Raw genomic sequence first — 13,105 nt, 5'->3', positions numbered from 1 at the left:
AAAATATTCCTTATACTTTACTACTCCAGAATGAAATACTACAAAATCTTGATGCTTCCATCATGGAAATCAGCCCTTGGATACCTCTGGACCATCTACATGTTAAAATGCCTGCAGAATAAGCATAGTTTCCCCAGCAACCACAGTGCTCTAAGGAAGGTGGGCCAAACACAGGCAAAGGACAATGCAGTTATGAGGCTGGAAAAGCAAGTGTCCAGTCTCTGTCTGCATCCACTTGGATTGCCCAAAAGAGCTCCAGACTTCTTCCCTTTCTTCTGCATGGTTTCTTTGTTCTTGATATGCATGGACTACGGTGCTCAGATCCAATGCCCAAGAACATATCAAAATACCATAGAAAGGGGGCTTGCCCCAAGAACCATAATTTCGTTCAGTTTTAAGAATATAAGGTTTTCTCTACCTTGTTATACTTCAACTAAGCATTTGAAAGCAATGCTTTCCTCTTTCAATAGAGCAGCTAGGGACATAATGATAAGGTAAGGATGATCCCCAGACTCCAAGCTCCTAGCTGCCAAGTGAATTACCAGCTACCAATGATTCCTGACTACACTTGTCTGGGCTCCCTCTCATTCTTTACCATCTCTACCTGTGTTCTAACCATGGCTGTTAGAGAAATTCCAAATGCAACTCAATAGCCTAATTCAACAGATATTTACCCATTTTTACCTCACTCCCCTCCTTGACCTGGTGTGCTAGCTACAAAAGAATGCTCATGTCTGGTCCAGCCTCCATCTCCCTCAATAGACTTTCACTCTATGGCTTCTGCCACGTATGTATCTAAGTAGTTTGTCACCCAGTGGAGGGGATAAAATATATATCACAGCTGTTGAAGCTAATATGATTTTGATGCCTTTGTTGGCAACACCACCATGTTCTATAAAATGGGAAGGTGGCTCAGTGAAAACCTTCTTATCCTCGGTAAAATTAAGGAGGGGAGTTAAGGAGAGCTAAAGAATTTTTTCTTACTGAAAATGTCGAACAGGTGTTTTGAAATATCTTGGTCTTGGTTTCCAAACTTTAGGATGAAGTGGTTTTTTTTTTTTTTAACAAGTAAAGAGTGATATAACATTGTAATTCTACCCTAAAGTGTTAATTTGTTGCTCTACTGAATTGTAAGGTTCATCTTTTAGAAGTTAAAGTATGCCTCACACCTCTGTCCAATAACAACTCTCATTTTCTGAGTACTTATTTTATACCAGGGACTGTGCTAAATAATACATACATTTCAGTTTTTATCATCGACACTACGCTGTGAGTTAAATATCATTATTTCCCCAACTTTACAAATGGAGAGTACTGATTTACAAGACAGGGCAACTACCTGAGGGCATTCACTTGTGTGTGGCAGAACTGGTATTGGAACCACTCATTCTAATGTAAAGCTCTCCCCCAGCTCTGCAGTGTTTAATGCTTCCAGAGATTCAGAGGTACAAATCTCTGCAAAGAATCTGAAGAAGTGTGGGTGCATGCACTCATGTGGTGTCTTGACTTTCCCCAGTCTTGTTCACTGCTTATGTGTTATAAAGAAAATTACAGTAAAATGAAGGTCACTACCAAGAGGCTGGACTGAACATGTATGCCACTCCAAACTATACATTATTTTTATTACCCATACTTACAATTAGGCATTCCAACAACAGCTGCATAGTGCAATGGGAGCTTTTCTCTGATGACTCCAGATGTTAGAGAGGGAGACTGTTTCAAGAAAAAGACCAAGGTATAATCTTCAAGATGTACTGTCAGCTGAAGAGCAATTCTAACTCATTTGCCTTTTATATATAAAAACATAACTTCAGGTATTAGCACCAATAAAATATATTTTAATCTCACTGACACTTAAAAGCAGGATAAATTTGATATTCACTACAGGACAAATTTTAAACATTAACTCATTGTTCTAATACAACAGTCAGAGCAATATGATAAAAGGTACCAACCATGTACACATTCCCTGTCTGTTAATTATGGTCAGATTCTGACAGAGCAACACAGGTAGAAATGCTTACCTTTTCTTTATGTACTGCTTCATCCCATCAGTCCAGGGCTGAAAATAGAGTCATTCGTTATTTTTTTGTATATGTCTATTTTTTCCATTGCATTATTACTACTAGTCAGAAGAAAGCCCCCGCTACCTCTTGCTCTTCCTCTGCCTATCAGAAAATAAATATGTTATTTTGTATCTTTGATTTAAAACTAATAAATCTGAGAATAGATAAACAAAGGGATAGGGGTATTCCTACAGAATATAGGTGGAAAATGAGAAGTGCTATGAGGAAGATAGATGTATAGGATTATGAATATTCAAAAGAGACTACTGCTCACTGGGGGAATTCAGGACAGGTGGTATGGAAGCAGCAGAAGAGGTGAAATGAAGATCATCAATAAGAATGAGCAATTCCTTCAACGGGGAAAAATTAGGAAGTCACATTGGCTGAAGTGAATAATGAACAAAGGGGAAGAATGAGAAGTAAGGTTGGAAAGGTAAGTGGGCACTGGATTTGAAAACTCGTTAATACTAATAAAGTTAGGGAACCACTGAAATTTCTATTCAGGAAAGTGACATGCTCTGAGCAGTTTTCCAGGAAAAGTAATGTAGTGGCTGTGATTATGGAAATTGGAAAAAGGAAGAGAGACTATTTAGGAGACTATCTAGTTCAAGTAGGACAGAAGAGCTCCTTTATACAGGGTTCCCATCATCACCACAAGCACAGCTGGGAAAGGTTCACCCGTTGACTGTCTGTCAAAGTCTCAATCCAGTAGGAATTATCTTGTCATAAATATGTCAGTCAATGTTGGTCAAGGTATACAGTATTTTTTGTGAATAAGAACTGAAATGAGGTATATGTTAGCAGCCACCCAATCCTGACCAAGTAAGCCACCTTTAGGGCCAGTGAGACCAGAGCCCACAGTGCCATTGGTTGTACACCCTGCTATGTCTTGGTAAAGGAGAAAGGCTGAACTGACAGATACACTCACAAATCAGATAAATTGGCAACCATTTAAGAATAGCGTCAAAACTCGCACCTATGGTTTGGATCATTTTGATGGTATTGCCCACTTACTCATACTGGATGACCAGAGTGTACTGAGCAATGTCGATGCCTTTATCAGCAACTGAGCTGGCAATCAGAATTGTGTTATCTTCATTGGTTCTGAATACTTCCAATACATACTTCTGTGCTGAGACGGTCGTTCCTGTGTCAGAGTTAGAGGGCATTATACACCTCACAGGAGGGAATTTTACCCTTAAAAATAGATATTAATTTCCCTCTGTCACCATACACTCAACCCCCTCCACCCTTTTACAAAGCAAACAAACAAAAACTCCTAGACACAGACAATAGTATGTTGTTATCAGAAGGAAAGGGTGGAGGTGAAGGGTAAAGGGAGTAGAATGTATGGTGACAGAAGTAGATTTGATTTTGGATAGTGAGCACACAATGTAATATACAGATGACATACCATAGAATTGTATACACAAATATTATTCTAAAAAATAACTTTGGTTTTGACTGCAGGGCATATGGGGGGAGGGAGTGCCTATAAGTTTTTGGCATTTGAGCATTGTGATGGCTTTTTGAAATGTCAGCTCAGCTCAGCTGAACTTGTAATAGTCCCCAGTTATTTATTTAGGTGCTTCTGTGAAGGGAATTTGCAGATGAATAAAAGAAGGCTTAGGTGTTCCCTTAGCTCAGAGACTGCAAACAGCTCATACCTGTGGGATTTCAACCTGCTCCTGAACACCTGCCCTACAGAATTCAGACTTACTTTGCCAGTCTAATTGTGTATGACAATTCCTTGTGTGTGTACATAAGCACATAAACTATATGTATGTATACATGTAAATGTGTATAATGTCCTACTGGTTTTGCTTCTCTGGTTGTACACTAAGTGATACAAGCATTAATAAAGAACTTGAATATATTTTATACATGAGTATATTTATATACATAGTATACTAAATCTAATTCAGTTTATATGAATACCTATGGTTTGACTTGTTTTGCTACATCAGTCAATATGCCAGGTTTCAGAAAGCTGTGTTTAGAATTTTCTTCAATCCATTTCCTTAAAGCCTTAAAATAAAAAGCAACTGAGCCCTGGCTGGCATAGCTCAGTGGATTGAGCACGAGCTGTGAACCAGGCATCACAGGTTCGATTCCCAGTCAGGGCACATACCTAGGTTGCAGGCCATGGCCCCCAGCAACCGCACATTGATGTTTCTCTCTCTCTCTCTCTCTCTTTCTCCCTCCCTTCCCTCTCTAAAAATAAATAAATAAAATCTTAAAAAAAATAAAAATAAAAAGCAATTGACTATTTGCATACCACCTGTATTATTCAATATTGAAAAATATGCAAAAAGAAAAAGAAATCCTAATATACAGACAGTTTTTGGACTGGTGAACCTGAGGAAAAAAGCTTCTTGGAGCTGAATACTATGCAATAATAAATTATCAAGGTATAGATTTTTGTAATAAGATATGATTTAATCTCTAAGTTATTTTTAAGTGAGAAAAACAAAGTTCAGATTAGTAAGTATGTAGGACTAATAAATGAATTTAGTAAGATCTCAGAACACAAGGTCAATATATAGAGATCAGTTGCAGTTCTGTATGACAGCAACAAATAATTAAAAGTACCATAGTTAGAAAAATTAGGTACCATATTATAAAAAATTTAATACTTAGATATGTCTAACAATATGTGCAGAATCTGTATGCTGAGAATGACAAAACACTGATGAAAGGAACAAGAGAAGATATGGTAGGTGACCTCTAAAGTAGTCCTCAATGATCTCAGCCCCAAAATTTAGATCTTTGTGTAATCCCCTCCCCTCAAGTGTTCATAATGAACTTACTGTCTTGCTGCTAATTAATAAAATACACCAGACATGATGGGATAACACTTCCAAGTTGAAGTTATAGAATATTTGCAACCATATTAGGCACTCTCTCTCTCAGTCTGTCTTGGATCACTCACACTGGAGGAAACCAGCTGCCGTGGAATGAGGCAGTTCTGTGGAGACACCCACATCAGTAAGCTTAGAAGCACATCTTCTGAGGCTTGCCAGTAGCGATGCAAGTGAGGCTGGAACTGATCCTCCCAAGTTAAGCCTTGGGATGCCTGCAGCCATGGCCCACACCTTGATTGCAGGCTCACAAGAGCCAGAAACACCCAGTTAAGTTGTTTTCATATTTCTGACCTATAGCCATTGTAAGATAATAGATGTTTGTTTCCAGCCACTAAGTTTTGGGGCAATTTGTTATCAGCAATAGATAACTTATGCAGCATAAATGAAGAGATATACGGGTTATGGACTTGAAGACTTGGTATTGTTAAGATGTAATTTCTCCATATTTGATCTATAGATTCAGTGAAATCCCAAATAAAATCCCAGCAGACTTTTTCATAGGTATGAGGGAACTGATTCTAAAATATTAATGGGAATGCAAGGGGAGGTAGCTAAAACAATCTTGAGGGGGGAAAGTTAGAAGACTCACACTATCGTATTTCAAAACCTATTATAAAGCTACAGTAATCAAACCAGTATGAGATGGGTGAAAAGAATAATGTATAGATGAATGGAACAGACCAGAGAATCCAGAAATAGATCCACACAAATATAGTCAATCGATTTTTTTAAAAGTTACAAAAGCAATTCAATGGAACAAGAAGTCTTTTTTTTCTGAGGTGGATCTCTTATAGGCAGCATATGTGTGGATCATCTTTTCTTATCCATTCAGCTACACTATTGTAGCATTTTGTTTGAAGCATTTAATCCATTTATATTTAAGGTTATTATTGATTGGTACTTATTCATTTTCCCCCTTTGTACCTGTGTTCCTCTCTCTCATCCTTTTTCTTCCTCTTTTTAAAGCAGTCCCTTTAGCATTTCTTGCAGTGCTGGTTGGTGGAGGTGTATTCTTTCAGCCTTCTTTTGTCTGGAAAACTCCTTATTTTACCTTCCATTTTAATTGAGAGTCTTGCTGGATTGAGTAGTCTTGGTTGCAGGTCTTTGCTTTTTATTACTTGGAATATTTCTTGTCATTTCCTTCTGGCCTGGAGCACTTCCATTGAGAAGTCAGCTGCTAGCCTTATCAGGGCTTCCTTGTATGTTACTTCCTGTTTCTCCTTTGCTGCCTTTAAATTCTCTATTTGTCTTTTAAAATGGCATTTTAATTATGATGTCTCTTGGAGCCATTCCCTCTTGGTTCATCTTGATTAGGCCCCTCTGTACTTCCTGAACTAGCATGGCTCTTCCCCTCTCCAGGTTAGGGAAGTTTTCTGTCATTATTTCTTTGAACAGGGTTTCTATTCCCTGCTCCTTTTCTTATCCTTCTGGTATCCCTATGATTCCAATATTGTTGCATTTCTTGTTGTCTTGCAGTTCCCTTGTACTACCTTCATATTTTTTTAGTCTTTTTTCATGCAGCTGCTCTGCCTAGGTATTACTTTCTACCTTGTCTTCCAGCTCACTAATTCAGTCCTCTGCTTCATCCAGTCTGCTTATAATTCCTTCTAGTGTATTGTATTCTTCCTTTCTTCCTGGTTCTTGTTTACAGTTTCTATTTTCTTTTTCATACTGTTGTAGTTTCCACTCATTTCCTTTACTTGTCAGTGAATTTCTTGAGCATTCTTATAACCATTCTTTTGAATTCCATATTTGATAGTTTGCTTGCATCCATTTCATTCAGCTCTTGTATTGGGGAGTCTTCCATTCCTTTTGATCGCAAGTTCTTTCTTTGTCTCCCCATTTTAGGTGACTCTTTTTCTTTATTTCTGTGATTCCAGATGCTCTGCTTTGCCAGCTGCCTTCATAGGGTGAACTTCTATGGTAGGAGTTCTGTGGGACTCAGTGATGCAATCTCTTTGATTTCCTTGTCTGGATGCTCTAGCATTGCTCTTTCTTCTGTTTGTGTGGGCTGTCTTGTTGTTCTTGGGCTTTACCTGTGGGTGGCTTTTTTGTTGGTGCGTTCTCCCCTCCAGCAGGTTTACTGGTATTCACAACTCCCACCTTCTCTTGTATGCTGTTGTACAGGTGTTGGTTAACAAAGCAGTATTACCAGACCGCCAAACCTACACCAGCAAAAAAAACAACAACAAAACAAAACAAAACAAAAAAAAAACCCTACCACATCAGCTATCTCAACTACAATAGAACTAAGATTAGTAAATGTGAAGAGGGATTGTGAATATTATATGATATGACAAAAGGGAATATGAGATGACTATAAAAAGAAAAAAATGTCGTGTGGTAAGAGGGAGGAGAATTGATAACAGTTTGTATAGAACAGAGGCAAAGAAAAGGAGAGAGAAAAATTTACAATGTAAGTAAAACATGTAAGTGCTACGGGAATAATAGGACAAGAAGGGAGAAGAGTATATTATGAGGTTTGAAGTGAAATTGAAAAGGTACTGGACCAACGGGAGCAAAATTGCAGAAAACCCCCAGCAGGATCAGTAACAATGACAGTTGAACGAAATTTAATGAACATGGAACAGGAATAAGAAAATTGTAGAAAAGCAAAAATGTATATGAGATGTCTACAGTAAAGAAAAATGATTTTGAGAAGTTGGGAAAAACAAACTAATAAGAGCAAGGAGTAAAGCCCAGGTAGAGAGAGGGGGGAAAAAGAAAGAGAGAAAGAAAAAAAGAAGGAAGAAATAGAAAAGATAAAAAAGGGAGAGAGGAAACAATTATATAAAATAACTTACTCAACTGATCAGGAACAGGGCAAAGGCAAAATGGAGTAAGACAGCGGGAGAGTATCCCATGGGATTTAAAGTTCCAACAAGTAGTAAACAAATAGGAGATTCTTTGGAGAAGTATGGCAATAACCATGATATTTCACCCAACTAGCCATGTTTTATAAAATGTGAGTAAGAGATAAGACTCGTATTAGAGGGGAAAAAGAATGTGAGCTGACTTTAGAAAGCAGAGCACTTATGCGAGGTTAGATGGAGGAGAAGTAGTGAGAGTAAGGGGTAGAAACTTGGCATAGTATGTGAGAAAATAAAGTTAATAACAACAAGAATAAAGCTCAGGAAGATGGTAAAATGGATTAAGACCAAGGAAGGGTGTGGTGTGGGATTTTGAATAACAATAGTATGAAAAGAAATATATGATCTGAATAAAAAGAATAAAATGTAAAAGACCAAGAGTAGTATATTACTGGAATACAAGTGAAGTCAAAGAATAAAAATTAAAATCAATATAAAAGGGAGAATAAAGGAAACAAATCAAACAATGAAATCAAACAAACAAAAAAACTAAATGGAAAGAAGAGAGAAAAATGCAAGTTCTGAAGGATAGCAAGGTGAAATTTGTCTCAGCTGTTGATGTCCACCTTATAACTTCTTTCTGGATCATCTTTGATTTCCTCACAGCTCCAAATCTTACTGTCTTACTCTTGAAAAAAAAAAAAGAAAAATCTTCCTTCTGACTTTAAACCTGACAAGTGGGTTTTGCTGGTCTTCCTGGATCCTGCAGGCAGACAGAAGGGGCTGGGCCCCATTTTTTAACTTTCCTGTGGTCTGTGAGGCTGGGGTCAGTCTGGACTACAGCAACTACAGATGCCCAGTTTCCAGCCCACTCCCTCAGAGCTCTGTGCTTCCGGCACTGTATAGTCTGTGCTTATGTTCCAGGCCTGACCAATAATCCACCTCATTTTGCAACCCTTTGATCAGTCCGTGGGGTGCACTGAGTGGGACACATTGTGCCCCTCCTCCTCCCTCTTTGTTGGACTGGGCCCTGTGCAGGCTCAAAGTCCCTGCAGGGCAGCTCAATTCCCCAACTGAATGGAGTCTCTCTAGGCACTGCTACCACGCCCAGCCCCTGCTGCTTCCCTTTAATCAGTCCATGAGGCACCCTGAGTAGGAGAAAATTTTGCTCCCATTCCTCTCTATTCTCTGTCCTGGCTGCTGTGTGCCTGAAGACCCTTTGTGCACAAGGTTTCTGTGCACACGAGGTTCTTACACAGCAGCTGAGAACCTCTTTTGAGAGAACACCTCTTGGGTTCTGCCTGCCGTTCCTTACAAGTGCTGGACTGTCCACACGGACCAACTCTCTGACCAGCCTAGAGACTTTCTGGATCATGGCAAGTCAGGGCCCATCTCTTCTCCCAGCTCCAGGTGTCACCTGGCTCCCTGACTTCTCTGGTACTATGCCAGCTGACGACTGCTGCCCCAGCCAGGGTACACTGCAGGCTGTGTCACTTACTGCCTCTTTATCCCCTCAGTGACTTTAGACATCCAGGCTCCTTCTGGCTAGGTCTGTGACTTTCCCAATCCAGGAGAGGAGGGAGCCCCTAGGTTGCTATCACTGACTGGGCTCTCCTCCAGTGCTTCTGCAGCAATCCCAGTCTCCAGCATAAGGCCCAGGGACCTTCCCCTCGGCCTTCAAAATCTCCTTACTGACCCTTTTTTTTTCTCTCTTTTTTTATTGGTGTTCAAGTACAGTTGTTTCCAGTTTCACCCTCTATCCCCCCATCCCAACCATCCTCACTCCCACTCTCATTCCTACCTCTCTTTGGCTTCATCCATGTGTCCTTTATTCATGTTCCTGACACCTCTTCCCACTTCTGCCCCATTATTTCCTCCCACCTCTCTTCTGGTTACTGTCAATTTGTTCTTTATTTCAGTGTCTCTGCTTATACATTGCTTGATTGTTTGTTTTGTCGATTAGGTTCCACTTATAGGTGAGATCATATGATATTTGTCTTTCATTGCCTGAATTATTTGATTTAGCATAATGCTGTCCAGTTCCATCCATGCTGTCCCAAAGGGTAGGAGCTTCTTTGTTTCTGCTGCATAGTATTCCATTATGTAAATGCACCATTGTTTTTTTTTTAATTTTATTTTAATCATTGTTCAAGTACAGTTTTCTTCCCCCTACTCCCATTCCAGCTCACCCACCTTTTTAAGCATCCTCTGCAACCTTTAGCTTCCAAATTTCCTACCACCTAGGATTCTATTGGCTGTTCTTCAGAAGATTGGATAGCTGTCCCAGTTGGGTGCCTGAGAAAGTGGGTCCAGCTCCCACCTACCTTGCCACCATCTTCCCAACCCCTGTATTTTTAAACCTTTATAAAATTACTAAAAGTTAAGGCAAAAATGCTACTAGCTATTGTCTATTTCTATGGGATTTATCCTTTGCAAATCCTACTATTTTTCTTTCTACAAAATAAGATATAGTATGATAAGCAGATTCTTTCCATAAGTACCAGATTTCATTGAAGCTTAATAGTCCTGCCATCTATAATATCTTCTTAAACCCAAGACAATTCAGTGAGCACCATATGTGCTAAGAGTGATACCATACAAGTGTGCTGTCACCAGAGTCAGCAGTCTCCATGGCTTCCTCCCCTGCGAACATGACTAGCCTTCAAACCTTCAAGTGAGATCTTGCTCAATTTCATTAAATTGTGATGCTCAGACATTACTGAGGAACTCTTTCAAGTAATCCAGAGCATCTTCCACCTGTGTAGGCTCACCAAGAATGAGGGTATCATTATATTTCTGTTTAAAATAAAAAATGTGTTTCTAGTGTCTAATGCATTTTGCTGTACTTAAGTTTAATTAGCTGTATTTAGCACAAAATTAATTTTAAGAATATACTTTCCTCAAATGTATTCCAATTTAGGTTTTTAAGATGAGCAGTCCCTAATTGTACTAAAATAAAACTTTTAAATCAAATATTGTTTAAAAATTACAATTAGCTAGAATCATTAACTAATTAGAATCACTTTGGTATCTAAAAATCTACCATGAAAGAGAAAGAAGGATTACAAGAAAAATACATGTCAAGGATAAAAAACAAAAGCAAATCAATTTCCATGTCAACCTACCTCATAATTCAGACATACAATTTAATCACTTTATATTAATACATCTAAAGCCATCACTGAATTGTGTTTGCACTCATTTAAAATGTTGGTGATGACCACCTACAGTGTAGGTCCTATATCAAACATTCAATTAAGTTCATTCAGGTTGTATAAATGATTACTGATTGAGCACACTTTAAAATATTTTTATCTGATTAACTTCCAGGCAAGATGGAGGCATAGCTAGACACACTGTGCCTCTTTGCACAACCAAAAGAAGGACAACAACAAATTTAAAAACAAAAAATAACTAGAACTGACAGAAAAATTGGAATGTATGGAAGTCTGACAACCAAGGAGTTAAAGAAACATTCATCCAGACTGGTAGGAGGGGCACAGAAGGGCAGCCAGATGCAGAGGACTCTTGGTAAGGCAGGGGCTTGCATACTGGGCAGACCCACATTCATGTGCAGATAAACCAGGAGGAACAACTGGGGAGCAAGAGAGATCATGCAACCCAGGTTCCAGTTAGGGGAACTAAAGCCTCAAAGCCTCTGATTGAAAACACCTGTGGGGGTTTAGGGAGCAATGGGAGAAACACCCAGCCTCACAGGAGAGTTTGCTGGAGAGACCCACAGGGTCCTAGAATGTACACAAAACCACCCACCCAGGAATCAGCACCAGAAGGGCCCAATTTTCTTGTAGGTAGCAGGGGAAGTGACTGAAAGCTGGCAGAGAGCTGAACAAGTGCCATTGTTCCCTCTCTGACCCTTCTCCCACATACAGCATCACAATGCAGTGACAAGGGATACCCTGCCCTGGTGAACACTTAAGGCTCCCTCACTTACTATGAAACAGGAGCATCAAGGCAAAAAAAAAAAAAAAAAAAAAAAATGGCCCAAATGAAAGAACAGATCAAAGCTCCAGAAAAAAATACAACTAAGTGACAAAGAGATAGCCAACCTATCAGATACACAGTTCAAAACACTGGTAATCAGGATGCTCACAGAATTGGTTGAATGTGGTCACAAAACGGAGAAAAATGTGAAGGCTATGAAAAGTGAAATAAAGGAAAATATACAGGGAACCAACAGTGATGGGAAAGAAGCTGGGACTCAAATCAGCAGTTTGGAGCAGAAGGAAGAAACATTCAACTAGAACAGAATGAAGAAACAAGAATTCAAAAAAATGAGGAGAGGCTTAGGAACCTCCAGGACATCTTTAAATATTCCAACATCTGAATCATGGGGGTAACAGAATGAGAAGAGGACGAGCAAGAAATGGAAAATTTATTTGAAAAAATAATAAAGGAGGACTTCCCTAATCTAGCAAAGGAAATAGACTTCAGGAAGTCCAGGAAGCTCAGAGTGTCCCAAAGAATTTTGTGTACCCATCATCATCATCCATCTCCAGAATTCTTAACATCTTGTCAAAGTAAAATTTGGTACTCCTGATGTAATGACTCTCTATTCCTCACTTCCCCAAGCCACTCTTGATCATCATTCTACTCTAGTGAACAAAGGCCACTAAATAAATATACATTTTAATATGGTGAATTTTCTGATATGTGAATTATATCTCAGTCTAAAGAAAACAGAGAGAACAACTGATTGAAATCATTGAACATTCAATGATGTCTCTCAGCATTGCTGTACTCTAGCAGCATTGGTCAGCAATTGTCTGCCCCCTCCCAAAATAGATCTCAAGGGAAATTCAGGAAAAAGAAAGAGAGTTTGTGGAGAAATGGTAAAACAAGTATAGGGCAGAGCCTCATCTTATCCAAATGTCTCATCTGGTAATACCCAAGAGTACCAGCATGACAAATCAGTTAGTAAAATGCTGTTGCATGTACCCTTATTGAGCACACTGAAGATAGAGGCATTGAACCCAATAGTAACAAAACCTTTCTGTAAATGTAATGGAGAGTTGTCACTTCAGCATGGATAGTTTGATATTGTGCTCAATTGATGAAAGGAGACAAAATGGGAACTTGTCTAAACTGTCATTTATTACTATTATTACTACTATTATTATTATTATTTTGGTTTGAAGAAGCACTGAAATTCAATTTATTATTTCTCTTCTTTTTTATTATTTTAATTGAGCTAGAGAAGAGCAATGATACATAATCATGTTTCTCCAAAAATAGTAAACTTTGATAACCAAAGCTACAGAATAGCCCAATTCTACTCTTTAAAAATGTTCCATAATATTGCCATGTCTGCATTATGACTGTCATTAAAAATACAAACCAATAGAAA

The sequence above is a fragment of the Phyllostomus discolor genome, chromosome 3 (assembly GCF_004126475.2).
Source record: "Phyllostomus discolor isolate MPI-MPIP mPhyDis1 chromosome 3, mPhyDis1.pri.v3, whole genome shotgun sequence".
Classification (NCBI taxonomy): Eukaryota; Metazoa; Chordata; class Mammalia; order Chiroptera; family Phyllostomidae; genus Phyllostomus; species Phyllostomus discolor.
The sequence above is the reverse complement of the archived record's forward strand: the minus strand, read 5'-3'. Positions refer to the sequence as shown.